The sequence below is a fragment of the Zea mays genome, chromosome 10 (genome assembly GCF_902167145.1).
Source record: "Zea mays cultivar B73 chromosome 10, Zm-B73-REFERENCE-NAM-5.0, whole genome shotgun sequence".
Classification (NCBI taxonomy): domain Eukaryota; kingdom Viridiplantae; phylum Streptophyta; class Magnoliopsida; order Poales; family Poaceae; genus Zea; species Zea mays.
In genome coordinates this window covers 17,997,479-18,009,813 of record NC_050105.1, presented here as the reverse complement: position 1 = coordinate 18,009,813, position 12,335 = coordinate 17,997,479, and positions in this window count along the sequence as shown.

Genomic DNA, 12,335 nt, shown 5'->3' with positions numbered 1-12,335 from the left:
GTCGACAGCGCCGGCACCCCAACGGGGGGCGCACCGGCTATCGACTTCACGCTTGAGACGAAGACAAGCGCCGTCTCCCCGCAACACGCCAATCCCGAGCAAGCGGACGACGCCAGCGCGCTCGCGAAAAGCTTGCTGGACGTCACCCTTGTACCTGAGACGACGGTGCAATCAGTCACCGACGTGACTTTATCGCCGCTCGTCGACCAAGAGGTACCGACCGATTCCCATCCTACGTCATTTGGATTCAGCCTCAACCCGCCTAGCAACCTCGCTTTGGCAGGCGCTCTCGTAGAGGCGAGTCCAAACCCTCTGGGGTTTCGCATGCGGTCGCCTTGGGACCGGCTGACGGACGTCTCGACCTACGGGCCCTCTGGGTCCGAGGAAGATGACGAGCCCAGCATCTGCTGGGACTTCTCTGGACTTGGCAACCCTAGTGTCATGCGGGACTTCATGACCGCATGTGACTACTGCCTCTCCGACTGTTCCGACGGTAGTCGCAGCCTCGGCGACGAGGACTGTGGCCTAAGCCACGAATGTTTCCACGTCGATCTAGGGGGTCCCTCCGAAGGCAATCATCTCGGCATGCCGGAGGACGGTGACCTCCCTAGGCCGACGCCCCGCATTGACATCCCCCGGGAGCTAGCTGTGGTCCCCGTTCAGGCGGGGGGCCATGACCCACAGCTCGAGCAAATCCGCGGGGTGCAGGCCAGGCTCGACGAGGGAGCAGGAGCGCTTGAGCCGATCCGCCGGGACGTCGGGCAGGCATGGGCGGGCCAACCCCCGGCCGGAGAAATACGTCATCTGCCCCAGGGCTTCCAGCACCGCGTCCAGGGCACGTACGTGCGCCTCGGGAATTCCTGGGACCTCCGAAGCTGCCGGCAGCAGCCGGGAGAGTCTCTCCGGGACTACATCCGGCGATTCTCGAAGCAGCGCACCGAGCTGCCCAACATCACCGACTCGGATGTCATCGGCACGTTCCTCGCCGGCACCACCTGCCGCGACCTGGTGAGCAAGTTGGGTCGCAAGACCCCCACCAGGGCGAGCGAGCTGATGGACATCGCCACCAAGTTCGCCTCCGGCCAGGAGGCGGTCGAGGCTATCTTCCGAAAGGACAAGCAGCCCTAGGGCCGCCCATCGGAAGATGCTCCCGAGGCGTCGACTCAGCGCGGCGCCAAGAAGAAAGGCAAGAAGAAGTCGCAAGCGAAACGCGACGCCACCGACGCGGACCTTGTCGCCGCCGCCGAGTACAAGAACCCTCGGAAACCCCCCGGAGGTGCCAACCTCTTCGACAAGATGCTCAAGGAGTCGTGCCCCTATCACCAGGGGCCCGTCAAGCACACCCTTGAGGAGTGCGTCATGCTTCGGCGCCACTTCCACAGGGCCGGGCCACCCGCGGAGGGTGGCAGGGCCCGTGACGATGACAAGAAGGAAGATCACCAAGCAGGAGAGTTCCCCGAGGTCCGCGACTGCTTCATGATCTACGGTGGGCAAGCGGCGAATGCCTCGGCTCGGCACCGCAAGCGAGAGCGCCGGGAGGTCTGCTCGGTGAAGGTGGCGGCGCTAGTCTACCTAGACTGGTCCGACAAGCCCATCACCTTCGACCAAGCCGACCACCCCGACCACGTGCCGAGCCCGGGGAAATACCCGCTCATCGTCGACCCCATCATCGGCGACGTCAGGCTCACCAAGGTCCTTATGGACGGAGGCAGCAGCCTCAACATCATCTACGCCGAGACCCTCAGGCTCCTGCGTGTTGACCTGTCCTCCGTCCGAGCAGGCGCTGCGCCCTTCCATGGGATCATTCCCGGGAAGCGCGTCCAGCCCCTCGGACAACTCAACCTTCCCGTCTGCTTCGGAACGCCCTCCAACTTCCGAAGGGAGACTGACATTCGAGGTGGTCGGGTTCCGAGGAACCTACCACGCGGTACTGGGAAGGCCATGCTACGCGAAGTTCATGGCCGTCCCCAACTACACCTACCTGAAGCTCAAGATGTCGGGCCCCAACGGGGTCATCACCGTCGGCCCCACGTACAAACACGCGTTCGAATGCGACGTGGAGTGCGTGGAGTACACCGAGGCCCTCTCCGAGTCTGAGGCCCTCATCGCCGACCTGGAAAGCCTCTCTAAGGAGGTGCCAGACGTGAAACGTCACGCCGGCAACTTCGAGCCAGTGGAGACGGTTAAGGCCGTCCCCCTCGACACCAGCGGCGACGCCTCCAAGCAGATCCGGATCGGCTCCGAGCTCGACCCCAAATAGGAACCAGTGCTCGTCGACTTTCTCCGCGTAGACGCCGACGTCTTTGCGTGGAGTCCCTCGGACATGCCCGACATACCGAGGAATGTCGCCGAGCACTCGCTGGATATTCGGGCTGGAGCCCGACCCGACATGCAGCCTCTGCGCCGGTTCGACGGGAAGGAGCGCAGAACCATAGGCGAGGAGATCCACAAGCTAATGGCGGCGGAGTCCATCAAAGAGGCGAAAGGCGCCAAGCTCAATCCTGGTCTTGGGGTTCATCATCTCCAGGCGGGGCATCGAAGCCCACCCGGAGAAGATCGCGACCATCGCGCAGCACCCCGAGCCCTTGTTGGGGGCACCCGGGGGCTACACGCACCCCCGGGAAGGACCGCTTGTCATCGCCAAAGTTCTGAAGCTCGGAACGCACAAGCTGGCCAACAGTCAAGGCGAGGTCTACGGCAACGCTTGGAACATCCAACAGCTACGTCGCTTCTACCCTTAAGATGTTTTCAAGTTGTTCGTATACCTCGCTCCCACGCAAGTCTTAGTCGTCAAGGAAGGGTCAGCCTCGCCTCGGCAGAGCCTGACCCTCCCTCGGGGGCTAAAAAGGGGGGAACCCCTCTGCATCAAGATTGGGGAACCTCTCTGCGTCCAAAATTTTCAATCAAAAAGGCTTTTGCGTTCCCCCGGCTATGTCAGAAGCAGGACCACAAGGAGCGAACGTGGATGCATGTAAGTGGCAAGGCCGACTGAGCCGAGGGACTCCCATGCCTCCGGGTTAGGGACACCTCACTCGTCACCCGCCACGAAAAGTGACCCCTACTTGGGGAAGCCACCCTGCTACTAACAGGCGAGGCCGGACAAGCAAAATAAAAGGAAAAGGAGTACGACTTCATGCAACGGTAACAAAGTGTTCAGGCCTCAGCGGCCGCAGAAAGACACACGCGCATCCAACAGAAATTGTTCCAACAAAGTTAGGCGTCGCCTTGGGAAGGAGTCGCGCCTTCAGCTCCGTCCCCACCTTCGGCAAAGTCCATCTCGGCTTCCGGCGACGGCGCAGGTGGGAGGATCTCCGCCTCAAAGGTGGTCGCCAGCACTGCGCTCGGACCCGCGGCGGCCGCATCGAGCCTCTGGACTTCTGCCAGGGCGGCTTCATCTTTGTCGGGAAGGCAATACCCCTCGCTAACCCGCTCCAGGTCCACAACGTAGTGGGAAGCGAGCACGGCGAAGGCCCGCCTGACGCCGTGGTGTAGCGCCTCGCGGAGTCTGCCGCGCACATGATCGCCCAAGACTTGAAGGCGACTTTGAGGGGAGCTTCCTGAGGGGACGTCGCCGGAGCTAAGGATCCGGTAAACGTCCGAGACGGCTTCGGACATGGCCGCGTGGTCGGCCTCCCTCTGCTCGGCCGCCCCGGCAAGCGCCTTGGCGGACTCATCAAGGGCGGACTCGAGCTCTGCGAACAGCCAGAAGAAAGATCTCAAACACAAGCAGAGGAAACAAACAAGAACGAAAACCAAGGATGGCCAAGGCGTACCTCCGGCTCGAGCACGCTGCTCCGAGGCTGCGACCTGGGCTACGGCTAAGTCGGCTGCAAGGGTTTCGGCCCGGCTTTCGGCCTCGGCAGCCCGGCCTCGAGATTGGTCCCGCTCCTCGACGACCCGGTCAAACTCCGACCGCTGCCGTTGCGCTTCTGCGCGCGCCGCTGCCGCCTCGGCTCTCAGGTCGGTGCAGAGCAACTGGAGGTCCGCTACCTCGGCACCTTGCTGAGAAAGGCACGCAGTAGCCCCGACAAGTGAGGTCCTCAGGGATCGCAGCGAGCCCCAGACGTCGACCTCGCGGTGGATGAACGACGACTTGGCGGCGCTCCGATCCGTCAGATCCTGAGGGAAGGAAGCGGGGCGTCACGAAGGACGCCTCGGTCACAGAAGAGAAAAGGTATGCCTAAAACCGTTACCTGGAGGATTTTGGGGACGTCCCTGCAGAAAACCTCCAGCGACGACCGGAGCGACCCCACCGTTGCTTCGGCACACTCGCGGAGCTCATCCCAGGACTGGTCCTCCCGTTCATCGTCGAGAACGAAGACGGGATTCGAGGCCTCACGGGTCCGGAACTGGAGCAACTGGCGCCGGCCCTCGGAGCTCTGCCGCACAGTGACGAGGCTGCCGCCCGGCGGGACGGATCGCGTCTCCACGCCCCCCTCTTCCGAGGCACCAAGCGCCGACGCATCAGCCGTCTCAACGTCGGCAGCAACCGGTCGCTCTCCGACTGGGACGGCGGCGACTTCAGTAGCGGCAGGCGCCGGCATGGCCGGCACGTCCAGTGGGCTCGGGACCACGTCCGCGTCAGCTGCCTCCCCTATCACAATGGCCGCCTCGGCAGAAGAGCCAGCCTCGGGAACCCGCTCCACGGCGACTGGTGCCGCCTGAGCCCCCTGCGGTGGAACGACTTGCGAGAAAGTCGGCTGAACGGCAAGGCCCGGAGCGGCGCTGGCCACGCAAGCCGGCGCCGTCTTAAGGGCCTTCCGGGGTGCCAGGTCGGTCAGGCCATGGCTCCGCTTGCTGAGGGAAAAAGGAAAATCACGGCCGGGACATATGAATGAAAAGCCAGGACGAAGACATTCCGAGATACTTACCCGCTCCGGGCCATGATCAACCGTGCCTGGGGGGAAGTCTCTTGGATCTCGACCCCCGGAACCGCCGCCGAGGTCCGCTTCGCCGGAAGCTTCGGCACCACCCTTGCTTTGAACGCCCTGGACGCCCGGGGGGCGGACTGCCCAGGCACTGTCACGGCGACCTGGGGGTCACTCCCCTGCGCTGCCGGCGCGGGCGGCGGCTCTCGGGGAGCAGACGCTCCGGCCTGGCTCCCCGGGGTCGCCTCAGCTCTTCCAGCCAAGGGGTCTGATACCCTCTCGGATTGCCCTCGCCCCTCAGGCCGGGACCCCGGCGTCCCGACCCCGGGGACTGACGGCATCAGCCCGCTCGGGGGCTGGTTTGACGGCTCCTGGCCAAACCCCAAGCCGGGCCTGAGGCCGAGGCGGGCAGCCATGTCGTCCTCCCCGTCATCATCTTCATCATCGTCGTCGTCGTCGGGCGTTTCTAGCGACGGCTCCCTCGGGAGCCCCTCCCTCTCCTGCCGGCGACGAAGCTTCTTCAAGGCGTCTCGAGCCCGCCTCCGCTCGCGGGCCCGGGCCTTCTCCGCGTCCTTCTTCTTCTTCTCCTCCGCGGCAACCCGTCGCGCTGCTCGGTCCACCGCATCCTGCGGGGCCCGTGGCAGGGAAGGCTTGTGCCACCCCACCTCCTGAAGAAGGGGGAAAACCCCAATCGTAAGAACCAGGAGCAACCCGGTGCAAGAGGAAGGAAGAAGCGGACACTCACCAGAGTCACGCACCCTTGGTCTGGGCGCATCAAAAGCTGGGAGAAGGCGCTGGGGTCCGGCTTCCCCAACGCGACGGACACCCGCCCGTGGAGGGCGTCGAAGGGAAGAGGATCAGAGGACATCCGCGAGCCCTCCAAGTCAGCCTCCGGTGTAATCTCCCAAAGCGACAGCCGTCGCTCCGCCAAGGGAAGCACCCTCCAACGGTGGATGGCAGCAATCACTCCCGCAGCGGTGAGTCCCCCCTTCCGCAACGCCTCCAAGGCCTGGAGAAGGGGTTCGAGGTTCTTCTGTCTTTCGTGCGGGGTCCCGTGGCGCCAAGCATCGGTGGCGGTGGTGACTACTCGCTGGGAGAACGGCGGGAGCAACTCGCCGTTATTCCGGAGGTAGAACCACCGGCGCTGCCACCCCTTGTTCGAGGACGCGAGGATGGCAGGAATATACAGCGACGCCCGCGACTGCCTCAGCAGGAGGGTGCAGCCGCCGGCCCGCACCGCTGCGCGGACCTTCCTCTCCCCCGTCGGCGAGGCAAAAAGCTCCGCGAAAAAGAGATGGGTCCACAAATCCCAATGGGGGGCGATCCCCAAGTACCCCTCGCACACCGCTACGAAGATGGCGGCCTGCGAGATGGAGTTGGGGGTGAGGTTGTGCAACTCCACCCCGTAGTGGTGCAGGATCACCCGCATAAAGCGGCTCGCCGGCACACCGAATCCCCGCTCGTGGAAGGAGACGAAGCTCACGATGTACCCCGGCGGTGGGGACGGAGCGGCTCCGCCCACGGGAGGAATCCATTCCGGTCGCTGCTCATCGGTGAGAGGGCGAAGTAAACCCTCGCCAACAAGATCCTCCAGATCACTCGCCGTCACCGTGGAAAAAGGCCATGGATCGCGCGGCGAGATGATGGTCCCCCGGTCAGCCATCACCGAGCGGAAGGGATGGCGGCGCAAGGGGCAGGGAGGGCGGTTTCCTCTTCTCTGGCTAAGTCTCTCAGGTTGCGAAAACCTAAGAGGGAGGCAGGAAGCGGAGCAAAGAACCGTCACCAGACCCTCTCCCGGGTATATAAAGACCAAGGCGAGACCGGTTCAAACGTTCCGCCCGGACCGAACGCGAGATTCGAAAACGCAAAACGAAACAGCCGTTCCCCGGACGGCTCGCGCACGCGCAACGGCCGCCCCGCGAACCACTCGCCCCGTCGCATTAACTCCGCGGCGGGACAGGCGACGCCTCTGGCAGGAGAAGCGGGCGACGCTTCGCCTTCGCCATAATGACCGCGTCAGTAAAGGTACGCCGCGTCGTTTGATTTCGAATCCTTTTCCTTTTTTCCTCTTTCTCTCTCTTGCAACAGGGATCGGGAAAGGGGGAAACCCCGAAAGGGATCCTTCATCGTGAAGGAACCAGGCTCCGAGCCTCCCTACTGATCAGAGGTTCGAAGGCTGGCCCCTCGGAAGGGTTCGATAGCCGCCTCAGATCACGTGGGCCCTACACCCACTACTGGTCAGAGGTTCGAAGGCCGGCCCCTCGGAAGGGTTCAACGACCGCCTCAGGCTACTCGGGCTCCGCGCCCACTACTGATCAGGGGTTCGAAGGCTGGCCCCTGAAGGGTTCACAGCCGCCTCAGACGCCGAGCGAGGGATGACCATGGGTACGTTCGATACATAACCAAGACTCGGGCTGCGCTCCCGAGGTACCCTAGGACATTTCCGAGACCAGCGGGAGCGATCTTGTAACGGAATCCCATCAGAGGGAGGCATCGAGCCCTCGGACCCCGTCGCCAGGGGACCGGGTCCGGCAGATCACCCGCAGGTACTTTTGGGCGTGCCTCTGGGCCCCTAGCCGACCCCTAACGAACGGGGCACGGACGTCCACTCGGATTACCCGCTTGCAGCTCACCGGAGACACCATGTTCGGCGCCCATCGAGGGCAACATGGCACTTTCCCCCCCCCCTCCTCCTTGCGGAAAGGCGACGCAGGGGCGTATGTAAAAAAGCCGAGTCTGTCCCTGATCGCCCTCTCGCCCTGTGAAGAGGCTCGGGGGCTGCTCTCGCAAACCCGGCTCCGGCTGAACCGTTGACAGCGTCAACATACCAGCCCGAGAACTTGGGACCCAACCGTACACCCGGGCTACGGCCAGTTCGCATGAGGGAACAACCAGACCAGCCGAAGCATTACGCGAGGCATTAAGACCTCGAAGGAGTGAAACCACTCCTCCGAGGCCTCGGGGGCTACACCCGGCGGGTGCGCTCGCGCGCACCCACCGGAACAAAACGCAACCGATAAAGGCTGGTCCCCTTGCAAAAAAGTGCGACGAAAGCCTCCAAGCGAGTGCAAACACTCCCTTCGAGGCTCGGGGGCTACTATCGGGGACCATAATTAGGGGTACCCTCAAGGCTCCTAATTCTCAGCTGGTAACCCCCATCAGCATAAAGCTGCAAAGGCCTGATGGGTGCGACTAAGTCAGGGATCAGTCCATTCGAGCGACTCGATCACGCCTCGCCCGAGCCTAGCCTCGGACAAGGGCAGCCGACCCCGGAGGATTTCCGCCTCGCCCGAGGCCCCACTCCAGCGGCGAACGTATTACCGGCTCGCCCGAGGCCCTGCCTTCGCCAAGAAGCAACCCTGACTAAATCGCCGCACCGACCGACCAAATCGCAGGAGCCTTAAATGCAAAGGTGGCCTGACACCTTTATCCTGACGCGCGCCCCCCGGCAGAGCCGGAGTGACCGCCGTCACTTCGCCGCTCCACTGACCGGCCTGACAGAAGGACAGCACCGCCTGCGCCACTCCGACTGCAGTGCCACTTGACAGAGTGAGACTGACAGGCAGTCAGGCCCTGCCGAAGGCACCATAGGAAGCTCCGCTTCGCCCGACCCAGGGCTCGGACTCGGGCTAAGTCCCGGAAGACGGCGAACTCCGCTCCGCCCGACCCAGGGCTCGGACTCGGGCTAAGTCCCGGAAGACGGCGAACTCCGCTCCGCCCGACCCAGGGCTCGGACTCGGGCTAAGTCCCGGAAGACGGCGAACTCCGCTCCGCCCGACCCAGGGCTCGGACTCGGGCTAAGTCCCGGAAGACGGCGAACTCCGCTCCGCCCGACCCAGGGCTCGGACTCGGGCTCAGCCCCAGAAGACGGCGAACTCCGCTCCGCCCGACCCAGGGCTCGGACTCGGGCTCAGCCCCAGAAGACGACGAACTCCGCTTCGCCCGACCCCAGGGCTCGAACTCCGCCCTAGCCTCAGCCGACGGCCTCCGCCTCGCCCGACCCAGGGGCTCGGACTCGACCTCGGCCACGGAAGACAGACTCGACCTCGGCTTCAGAGGAGCTTCCACATCGCCCACCCTAGGGCACAGGCCAGCCACGTCAACAGGAGGCGCCATCATCACCCTACCCTGAGCTGACTCGGGCCGCAGGGAACAAGACCGGCGTCCCATCTGGCTAGCTCCGCCAGATAGGCAATGATGGCGCCCCACGTACCCTGTGACGACGGCGGCTCTCAGCCCCCTTACGGAAGCAAGAGGACGTCAGCAAGGACTCAACCGCTCTGACAGCTGTCCTTCCGCCAGGCTCCATCGCTCCTCCGACGGCCACGACATCACACCAGCTGGGTGCCAAAATCTCTCCGGCTGCCACAACGGCATGTACTTAGGGCGCTAGCACTCCTCCGCTAGACACGTAGCACTCTGCTACACCCCCCATTGTACACCTGGATCCTCTCCTTACGCCTATAAAAGGAAGGACCAGGGCCCTCTTAGTGAGGGTTGGCCGCGCGGGGACGAGGACGAGACAGGCGCTCGCCTGGAGCCGCTCGCTCCCTCTCCTGCGTGGACGCTTGTAACCCCCTACTGCAAGCGCACCCGACCTGGGCGCGGGACGAACACGAAGGCCGCGGGATTCCCACCTCTCTCACGCCGGACTCCGACCGCCTCGCTCTCCCCCCTTCGCGCTCGCCCTCGCGCTCGACCCATCTAGGCTGGGGCACGCGGCGACATTCACTCGTCGGCCCAGGGACCCCCCGGTCTCGAAACACCGACAAAACCCATAAAAGGTCCAACAATCCCCACCAAACTCTAGGGTTTGTAATGATGAAGTATCAGAATCACAATCCTTTGATATACCAGTGTTTCGATGGAGACTGTTAAGTTGAACATCCATCTAGAATAAGAGTTTCACTCATTCACAACTGAACAATGGACTAAGCCTTGAATTGACAGTTTTGTGCGAAATGAGATTCGCTCAAATCCTTTGTTGATACTAGGCTGCAAAAGGGCATTCCCGCTGTTTAGAAGCATATAAGTCACACTTCAGTGCCTTTCATGAGTATTTAGAGATTACCCAAGTCCCATAGACTGTGACCAGCAATCTGACTCATATAGGTGTACTCCTCAGAAGATGTTCTGTACGACAACATCTCACCTTTATAAGACTCTTGGAATACATTAAGGTAAATACCATCCTGCCTTATAGATAGGAAAGATGTACATCATAAATGAGTTAAAGGAAGGGATCTTTCCTCACAATCTACTCCTAGCTTATTTCTCCACTCTACTTCACGGGATCTCCGATCGCATAGAGCAGGTTACCACTAGAGTAGATTTCACATGGGTCTCACACCCATTTCTCTTGATGCACTTTCTATCACATTGCGTGATAGACCCTTAGTGAATTGATCTACCAGATTATTCAATGTGTGGACATAATCCACCGTTATAACTCCAGAGTTTTTCAGCTTTCTGACAGATTTCAATCTCCTCTTAACATGCCTTGTAGACTTCATGTTATTCCTAGAATTGTTAACCTTTGTAATCACCGTTTGGTTGTCATAGTTCATGGAAATAGCCGGTATCGATTTTTAAACTACCGGTAAATCCAATAGGAAATCATGGAGCCAATCGGCCTCAGCCTTAGCAGTGTCTAATGCTGCGAGTTCTGCTTCCATTGTAGACTTCGTTAAGATAGTCTGCTTGCAAGACTTCCAGGAAACAGGGCCACCTCCAAACAGAAACACATATCCGCTTGTGGCATAAAGCTCACTAGCATCAGAGATCCATTTGGTATCACAATAGCCTTGCAGCACTTTTGGGTTTCCAGTATAATTAATACCGTATGTCATAGTACCTTTCAAATACTGCAACACTCTCTCAAGAGCACGCCAGTGATCATCTCCTGGTTTTGACACAAACCGACTCAGCTTACTCACAGCATATGAGATGTCTGGCCTTGTTGCACTTGCAAGGTACATGAGCGAGCCAATGATCTGGGAGTATGTCAATTGATCCCTTGCTATTCTTTGATTCTTTCTCAATAGCATGCTAGGGTCATAAGGTGTTGGAGCAGGATCACAGTCACTAAAACCAAAGCGACTCAATACCTTTTCCACATAATGGGATTGTAACAAAGTTACCCCACCATCAGCTTCTCTAACAAGCTTGATGTTTAGAATGACGTCAGCTTCTCCCAAATCTTTCATTTCGAAATTGCTCGATAGAAGATTTTTAACTTCCTCAATCACATTGACATTTGATCCAAAGATCAAGATGTCATCAACATAAAGGCACAACATAACAGACTCACCCCCACCATATCGATAATATACACACGTGTTAGATTCATTTACAGCAAAACCGATAGCTGTAAGAGTATTATCAAACTTTTCATGCCATTGCTTAGGTGCTTGTTTTAGGCCATACAATGATTTTATCAACCTGCACACCTTGTTCTCTTGACCATCCGCAATGAACCCTTCTGGCTGATCCATGTAGATCTCCTCATCCAACTCTCCATTTAGAAAAGTTGTCTTAACATCCATCTGATGAATGATAAGACCATAAGAGGCTGCCACAGCTATTAATGTGTGAATCGTAGTCAATCGAGCCACTGGTGAGTAGGTATCAAAGAAATCTTCACCCTCCTTTTGGGTATATCCTTTGGCCACAAGCCTTGCCTTGTACCTCTCAATTGTACCATCAGGCCTAAGCTTTTTCTTGAAGATCCATTTGCAGCCTATAGGTTGACAAGCATAAGGACAGTCAACGACCTCCCAAGTTCCATTAGACATAATAGATTCCATCTCACTCCTTACTGCTTCCTTCCATAAGTCAACATCAAGAGAGGAATATGCCTCACTAATGGTAGTTGGTGTGTCTTCCACAAGGTACACTATAAAGTCATTACCAAAGGATTTTGCAACCCTCTGTCTCTTGCTCTTTCGAGTGACTATAGTGTCATCCTCCTCAGGGATGTGCACATGAAGATCCTCAGCATGATCTATAGGAATAGGCAGTTTGTGCTCATGGGGAATTATAGTCTCATGACTTGTATCACTAGGTGTATTCTTCATGGGAAACTCATTCTCAAAAAATGTTGCGTCTCTTGATTCCATGATAGTATCAACATACATATCAGGCACATCAGATTTTATAATTAAGAACATATACCCAGTGTTGTGAAAAGAGTACCCAAGGAATATACAATCAACAGTTTTAGGCCCAAGTTTACGCTTTTTGTTGATTGGCACATTCACTTTAGCCAAGCAACCCCAAGTGCGCAAATATGAGAGATTTAATCTTCTCTTTTCCCATTCCTCAAATGGTGTGATCTCTTTGTTCTTTGTTGGAATTCTGTTCAGGACATGACATGCTGTCAAAATCGCCTCACCCCACCATGCCTTGGATAATTCCACTGTACTCAACATGGCATTCACCAAATCTGTTAGAGTGCAGTTTTTCCTT